The sequence below is a fragment of the Schistocerca nitens genome, chromosome 2, assembly GCF_023898315.1.
Source record: "Schistocerca nitens isolate TAMUIC-IGC-003100 chromosome 2, iqSchNite1.1, whole genome shotgun sequence".
Classification (NCBI taxonomy): domain Eukaryota; kingdom Metazoa; phylum Arthropoda; class Insecta; order Orthoptera; family Acrididae; genus Schistocerca; species Schistocerca nitens.
In genome coordinates, this window is record NC_064615.1 from 122,799,428 (window position 1) to 122,808,093 (window position 8,666).

The following is an 8,666-nucleotide window of genomic DNA, read 5'->3' on the forward strand; positions in this document are numbered from 1 at the left end:
CCCAGTCCATACCTCATAAGGTGTCTAGTGTCTCACAGCTTTGGTAGGTGATCTGTTAATTAAATACACTGCTGATGACACGGCCTCTGCCCAAAAACACTTTGGTAGCTCAGCATCGCTTAACATACTTCTTGCCTTTTCTACAATAGTTCTGTTGGCTTGTTCTGCAACTCCGTTCTGAGAAGGACTGTAGTGTACGGTAGTCTGATGGCTAATACCCATTCCATTCAACTGTTCCTTAAACTGTCTGTTTACATATTCTGATCCATCGTTTGATCTAATAACTTTAATTTTCTTCCCCGTCTGTCTTTCGCCTATTTTGCAATAAACAACAAATATATCATTCACGTGATCCTAACTATTTATAAAATAATCATACATATATCTAGAAAAATTATCTATGAATATCAGGAAATAGAAGCTTCCTCTTTAGGATTTATTCTCCATAGGTCCACAGAGATCTACGTGTAAGAGTTGCAAGACTTTGGTGGATCTGCTCTGACTCGATTTAAATAGCAATCTAGCCTGCTTCCCTTGCAAACACACCTCACATTGGATATTATTCATTCTATAATTTTCCATCCCAGTTGCCACATTCTTCAGTAAAGTCATACTTTTCCTATTCAAATGTCCAAGTCTCCTATGCCACAAGAAATCTTTTGGAGCATAAACAGAGTAATTTCTTGCTTTGGTAGTATTTTGAATTGTATTCACTCTCTAAATACCTCTTACATTATTTCGAGTAGCTACAGTATCATCACAAGAGTCTATCACTTTGGCTCCCTCTATATCTAAGATAATTTTATTACCCTTCTTCACTATTTCGCCTACTGACAACAAATTAATTGCAATATTCTTTACATAATGTACATCATGAGCAGTAATAATTTCCTTTTCCCCATTCACAAGCAAATGAAGACCCACTTCTCCTGCGAGTTCACACCTTAACTTAGATCATTCAGCTGTCGAACTCCAATGTCAGTCCTTGACTGAACGTCATACAAACCTGATGGAGCTTTGGTAATGTGCAAAGATGCAAATGCTCCTGAATCTAGGAACCATTCTGCATGATCGTCACTCGCTTCATTAAAAGAGTAAAAAACAGAAAATGGCTTACCTTTATGGGTAGTCTTTCTCTCAGGACTACTAGAATTAACATGCTTCTTTTCTTTTATACTTAACTTTTCGTTACACTGTGAATCAATATGTCTAATTTTCTGGCATCTGAAACATATTATTGGCTTCTTCTTGTACTAAGAGTATAAAGCGGACGCTGTTACTTTTTCTGAAGCATTAGAATCTGGTTCATTCTTCACATCCTGTATAATCCTTACTTTAACACTATCCGCTGTAATGGGTATTCCCAAACTTTCCAAATCCATAATCATTGGCGAATATTTCTCTGGTAGTCTAGGTAACAATAAAGTTCCAATCCATTCATGTGCAATTTAAAAACCAATATTCCTCAGACGATTGGAGATTGAAATTATTTTATTCACATATTCATCCACGCTTTTACACTTATTCAATCTCGTGGTTATAGGCTCATGAAGTAATCCTTCTTTTATGGTTAAACTACCATCTTCAAATGCATTTTTCAGTTTGTCCCATACCTCTTTTGCTGATGCATCCTTTTCTGTGTGAACATAATTCACTGAATCAATCAGAAGGATTAGTTTTGATTACGCCTTCTGATCACAAAACTTGATTCTGTAGGTTACAATTTACTGTTTATGATTCCCCTTAAGTTGTCCAAGTGCAAATATGCCTCAACGGCAAATTTCCAGGTCGCGTAATTTTCGCCCCCTACAAGCCACTCTATTTGCGGTATCTGTGTTGTACTCATTTAACAGTTATTTTTCTTCTTCATATAGCGTACACAATCCAACTTTATATGAACTTCCGCGCACTTTTTGTGCAAATACACATCACCTTAAAGCTTATTATTTCGCTTTAATCCAGTAGCTGGGCCCATAACATGTTGTAGTTTAGGAGCAGATTAACGCAGCTAAATGACAAGTAACAACTAATTAAGGGACAAAATAAACTTTAGCTTGATTCACACAAAACATATTAATACATTTGGCTACGCAAATATATTGTGTTGCCCATCAACAAGCCTTGCCGCAGTGGATACACCGGTTCCCGTGAGATTACCGAAGCTAAACGCTGTTGGGCGTGGCTGGCACTTGGATGGCTGACCATCCAGCCGCCATACGCTGTTGCCATTTTTCGGGGTGCACTCAGCCTCGTGATGCCAATTGAGGGGCTACTCTACCGAATAGTAGCGGCTTCGGTCAAGAATACCATCATAACGACCGGGAGAGTGGTGTGCTGACCCCATGCCCCTCCTATCCGCATCATCCTTGGAGAATGACAGGGCGGTCAGATGGTCCCGGTAGGCCACTGTGCATGATGGGAAATGTTTGTTCACATATCCCCAACAGTTGTCCGTCTCTAGAAAAAGCATTTGGAGTATCAGAACATGCAGATCGCTAGACTTCATGCAAAACTGTTACAGGAAAATGAAAGTGACTATCATTTTAAATACAGACAGCAACAGAAACAGTATCAGAAGGATCAAGTGAAAAAGAATAAACAAATTTTGAAGACTATAGGATCCCGACATTTAAAAGGAGATGCCGCTGACTTCTTGTTATGCCAGATTGGCATGCTATCTGCAAAATGGAAAGACAAAAATAAGCTGTTTGCTTTTAATTTATTATATTACAGCACTCAGGCATACAGGTTTTGTCAGAATACTTTATGCTTCCGTCAGTGCATACATTACAGAGGTATGTAGAAGGCATGCAAATAAAATGTGAGGTAAGTGACAATATGTTCTACCTTTTAAAGCAGAAGGTACAGTATTTCTCCAATACTGGATGAAAAGTCTCTAATGGCAAATTTAACATATGACAGCACTTCTGACAGTGAGTGTAAACCCCGAGACCTCAAAGCCAATAACACAATATATTTCTCCCTCTATTTGATAGTTGCTTGTCCCACTTACAATAATATAAAGATGAAGGTCGTACTTGTGGCAACAGGCGACAATGACTAAAACACAGTAGGCCTATTGAACGACAAATTGAGCGTCAATCCCTTTTGCATGTAGAGGTACATGTCTGTGCTTCTTATGTGTGAATCTTTGTGTTTATATTCCATGGATATCAACGTGATAAGCTGCAGTTCTATCCAATGTCACAAGTGTTTCTTTACGAATGTGTTGTAACTTGCCACTGTTTTCATGATTTTTATCCCTATTTGCGCTTAGTTTAGGATCATTTTTAGAAACATCTATGTCTTCTGATATTACACACAGTCTTGGAGGCAAAAACCTAATTCAAACGTAGGAAAGGGATGCAAAACAAACATTATGCTTATGACGCATCTGAAGTTCTCCTTTCTCGGCGCTTGGAGCGCTAGTGTCGTTCCAGCTGTCAGACAGTAACAACTTTTACAGCAGCGAGTGTCGCGGCTGTGTAGGAGGGATCATAGCCTGCTGCACGTGTTCTCAACACCAAACCAGGCAAGTCACGTGATTTTGGGACGACATTGCTTATCTATAATTTGCGGTAATAGCGAAGCTGAAATATTATACTTATTTGTCTTGTTTTTTTTATACGTTTCTGCATAGTAACAATTATGGTGCAGTATTGTCATTGCTACGGAAGCAGAGAGAAGTATGGCAAAGGAGGACGAGAATTTATGTACAAGTGTATTATGGTACATGTCATATCGACATCATGCACTTTATATGTCGAAAAATAGCGAGACACTGTGTTATAAAGGCTTGTACTGTAGAGGTAATTAGGCCACGGCCGTGTTTTTACGAGACAAATGCTATGTAAATTGCAAGTGGGTTTGGGTAATCTGTCAGTTAGTGTGTACATAGTGGTGTTATGATGCAGATAAAATGTATACATGACAGTCTCATTAATTTCCTCCAATCTGTGGTGGTTCCCAAACCCTTGTATCTATCTAAGTACGTCTGTATGAGACTGTGTTCTATAGAATGTTATAGTTTATTTATTTTTATTTATTTATTTATTGTTCTGTGGGACCAAATTAAGGAGAAGTCTCCATGGTCATGGAACGAGTCAATACATGAAATTATAACACGATATTAGAAACAGATAAAATGAAATATAAAAAAACATATTCAGGTGACAAGTCGTAAGCTTAAATGAAGAAAATCAACAATGTAGCACTGGAATTTGCTTAATTTTTTAGCTCTTCCAGGAGCTCCTCGACAGAATAGAAGGAGTGATCCATGAGGAAACTCTTCAGTTTAGACTTAAAAGAGTTTGGGCTACTGCTAAGATTTTTGAGTTCTTGTGGTAGCTTATTGAAAATGGATGCAGCAGAATATTGCACTCCTTTCTGCACAAGAGTCAAGGAAGTGCATTCTACATGCAGATCTGATTTCTGCCTAGTATTAACTGAGTGAAAGCTGCTAACTCTTGGAAATAGGCTAATATTGCTAACAACAAACGACATTAAAGAAAATATATACTGTGAGGGCAATGTCAGAATTCCCAGATTTTTGAATAGGGGTCGACAAGAGTTTCTCGAACTTACACCACATATAGCTCGAACAGCCCGCTTTTGAGCCAAAAATACCCTTTTTGAATCAGAAGAATTACCCCAAAAAATAACACCATACGACATAAGCGTATGAAAATATGCGAAGTAGACTAATTTTCGTGTTGAAGTGTCACTTATTTCAGATACTGTTCTAATGGTAAATAAAGCAGCATTTAGCTTCTGAACAAGATCCTGAACATGGGCTTTCCACAACAGCTTACTATCTATCCGAACGCCTAGGAACTTGAACTGTTCCGTCTCGCTTATAATATGCCTATTCTGTCTGATCAAAATATCGGTTCTTGTTAAATTGTGAGTTAGAAACTGTAAAAGCTGAGTCTTACTGTGATTTAGCATCAAATTATTTTCCACAATCCACGAACTTATTTCATGAACTATATTATTTGTTACTGTTTCAATATTACACACAAGATCCTTCACTATCAAGCTGGTGTCATCAGCAAACAGAAATATTTTTGAATCACCTGTAATACAAGAAGGCATACCATTTATATAAATAAGAAACAGCAGTGGCCCCAGCACCGACCCTTGGGGAACACCCCACTTAACAGTGCCCCATTGGGACTGAACATCACTACCACTCTCAATATTGCGGAGAATTAGCCTCTGCTTTCTGTTCTTAAAGTAAGAGGCGAACCAATTGTAAGCTACTCCCCTTACTCCATAATGGTCCAACTTCTGCAGTAATATTTTGTGGTCAACACAGTCAAAAGCCTTCGTTAAATCAAAGAAAAAACCTAGTGTTCGCAACCTTTTATTTAATCCATGCAAAACCTCACAGAGAAAAGAGAATATAGCATTTTCAGTTGTTAAACCATTTCTAAAACCAAACTGAACATTTGACACCAAATTATGTGAATTTAAATGCCCCAGTAACCTTGTATATACAACCTTCTCGATAACTTTAGCAAACACCGATGGCATAGAAATAGGTCTAAAATTGTCAACATTATCAATGTCTCCCTTTTTATAAAGTGGCTTCACTACCGAGTACTTTAAACGGTCAGGAAACCGACCACTCCTAAAGGAAAAGTTACAGATACAGCTGAGAACTGCGCTAACATACATAGAACAATACCTCAGTATTCTGCTAGATACCCTGTCATATCCATGAGAGTTCTTGGTCTTTAGTGATTTTATTATTAACTCAATCTCCCTCTTGTCAGTATCATGGAGGAGCATTTCAGGTAACAGTCTCAGAACACTTTTTTCTAAGAGCGCTATATGATTCCCTGTTGGGACTAGGTTTCTATTTAGTTCACCTGCTATATTCAGAAAGTGATTATTAAATACTGTACATATATGCGACTTATCAGTAACACGGACATTCCCACTACGCACTGATTCTATATCCTCGACCTGTCTGTGCAAACCAGCAACTTCCTTTACGACTGACCATATGATTTTAATTTTATCCTGAGACTTAGCTATTCTATCTGCATACCACACAGTTTTTGCCTTCCTAATAACATTTTTAAGCACCTTACAATACTGTTTGTAATGGGCTGCTGCATTTAGATTTTGACTGTATCTAACGTTTTGATATAATTGCCACTTTGTTCTACAAGATATTCTTATCCCGCTAGTCAGCCACCCAGGCTGCCTGTTTGTGCTACTACCCTTTTTTAAACGTTCTAACGGAAAGCAACTTTCAAAGAGCATGAGAAAAGCCTTGAGAAAAGCATTATATTTATCGTCTACTGCGTCAGCGCTATAAACATCTTGCCACTCTTGTTCCTTATAAGGTTTCCAAAGGTCTCTACAGCAACTGGATCAGCTTTCCTGAACAGCTGATGACTATATTTAACACGTGTTGTAGCACAAAAGTCTTTTAAAGTTAAAATTTGTGCATCATGATCTGAAAGGCCATTCACCTTTTTGCTAATAGAATGCCCTTCTAGTAATGAGGAATGAACAAAAATTATGTCTATGGTTGTTCTACTGTTCCCTTGCACTCTCGTTGAAAAGAATACGGTTTGCATAAGATTATATGAATTAAAGAGGTCTACCAGCATCCTCTTCCTTGCACAATCACTTATACAATTAAGCCAAGAACCTCCTCTAGCTTTAGCAAAAATGTTGTCAAATCGGAGTCTGGGGATCTATAAATAACAACAGTTAGAAGTTTAGCTCCACTAAATTTAACCACACCTGCACAACATTCAAACACCTTTTCAGTACAGTACTTTGAAACATCAATTGACTCAAATGGGATGCCGTTTTTCACATACATGGCTACTCCCCCACACCGCAAAGAGCTCTTCGAAAAGCTGCCAGCCAACCTGTATCCTGGTAAAGGAAGCCTCTGAATTATCTCCTTATTTAAGAAGTGTTCAGATATACCAATAATTTCAGAGTCAACATCTATAAGCAGTTCACTAACTTTATCTCTAATACCTTGTATATTTTGATGAAATATACTAATTCCCTCATTACTCGGATACCTAAGCTTTGTCAAAAGTGATTCCCTTGTTAGAGAGACTTCCCTTAAGCAGGAATACCTATCAGCTGACTTCAATCTAAAAAAGGTGCAGCTCTAGCACCCAAAATTAACGCAAAAGTAACGCAATTAATTAGAACAGATTCGACAATATGAACCAGTGAACTAGAAAACCTAAAAAAGATATTTTATTGGTTGCCTGTTCTTTTCTTACTCCAAAATTCTAGCGTTGACCTTGTCTTTTTTATTATTTGTGCATAGTGTATGGTTTTATGTTTCTGATGAAATAGCGAAAAAATGTTATAGATATTTTACTTGTCAGTAAAAAGCAGAAAGGTAGACTATGTAAAACTGAAAATAATAACGGACAAGTTAAAACAGAAATTCGACAATATCAGTAAGCAAAATAGAAAATGTCGAAAATATTGTTGGCTGTCAATTCTTATCCCATTAAGGAAAAAAGTAAATGAAGTGGAATCTGAGCTATGGTACTATGGCAAAAAGCACATAACCATCGCTCTTCACATTTCAGGCCATCATTAGATCTTGGTATCAAATTGTTAAGATTTCTGTAAATGCATGTTTGAAGTTTCATAGTACTTCTGAAGGTGATCTGTATGTACCAGTGAAGTGATAACATCAAAATAAGCCAAGCGCTATACAGTCTAAAAAATGCCATCCCAAAATCAGGTGACTTGAACTGAAGGAGATGTTGTAAACAAATTCACGTTTTGTGGATTTGGATGCTCACCCCATTGATATTTGTACTGTGTAATTTTCACAAGAAGGTTAGTATAAGGGGAGATGGCATTACCTATGCTCCATACAAGCATTGGCTGAAGCCAGGAGGGGGTAGGGGGTGCAGAGCAACATGTTTTTGTGTCCAAAATAAGAGTTTCTCCCTTGAAATTCTGTGAAAACTTGCCCTCCTTACTTAAAGCCACTGAATTGACAGTTATGCCTGAGTATTTACTTAAATATGACACACTTTCATTGACAAATACTCCTGATCAGAGAGTTGAGAATGTATCAGTTGATGCGGAATTTCATTCATGAGGCATACCTACATAGCAGCAAAACAGTAGATCGTTTTAATTTAACTCTCATTATTAGTTGCATTAGTTCACAGAAGAAGATCCTGCCAATCATTTTACTACACATACCTACCAAAATGAACGATTTCCATATTGTCATCACTAGAAAGGCGCTTTTAGTCAGCTCAAAACATGGATGGTTCTAGTATATACACGAAGCACAAAAGCTTCCTAACAGAATAATTGGAACAGAGCACAGCAATAATGTGCACAAAAAAAGAAAATAAATTTGCAGGCTATGTTATAGATTTTAAATAAATGGTCACTTCTTGGTCACAATGTTCACTCAATGGGGTTATTTCAAACATAAACAAAGAAGTAAAATAAACATCTCACACGAATACCACATGGAACCACACTGTCAGGAAATTGTCATATAGATACATACCATCACTTAAAAATTACAGTCATGTATAAAACATCTAGTGTAACTTACACTCTGCAGGTATGAGGGAAAATGAGAAAATGCATGGCCAGCACGGACTCTTCGAGTATTTGCTGCACTAAATAATTATAAAAAG